The sequence below is a fragment of the Carlito syrichta genome, unplaced genomic scaffold, assembly GCF_000164805.1.
Source record: "Carlito syrichta isolate Samal-C Ts95f unplaced genomic scaffold, Tarsius_syrichta-2.0.1 Scaffold126464, whole genome shotgun sequence".
Lineage (NCBI taxonomy): Eukaryota > Metazoa > Chordata > Mammalia > Primates > Tarsiidae > Carlito > Carlito syrichta.
Window position 1 is genome coordinate 68,601 of NW_007070560.1, and position 280 is coordinate 68,880.

Here is a 280-nt window from a genome sequence, read left to right on the forward strand (position 1 = left end):
GTTTGGTTTTTTTTTGTTTTTGAGTTGGAGTCTCACTCTGTAGTGGCCAAAAGTTCAATCCGAGAGACCACCAAGAGCCAATTCCGATGAAAGTTCAAGAGGGTCTTTATTTGCAAGCTCGAGCCTGGACCTCTGTTGACCACCGATGTAGCAGAGTACACCCAGAGGCCCTGACTTTCTTAAGCAGATGCCTTTTATGCTTTTACACAAAGGGAGGAGGAGTTTGGGGGGCTTTCCAGTTTTGTTACCATTTAATTGGGTAGTAACCTCTGGTGGCCAG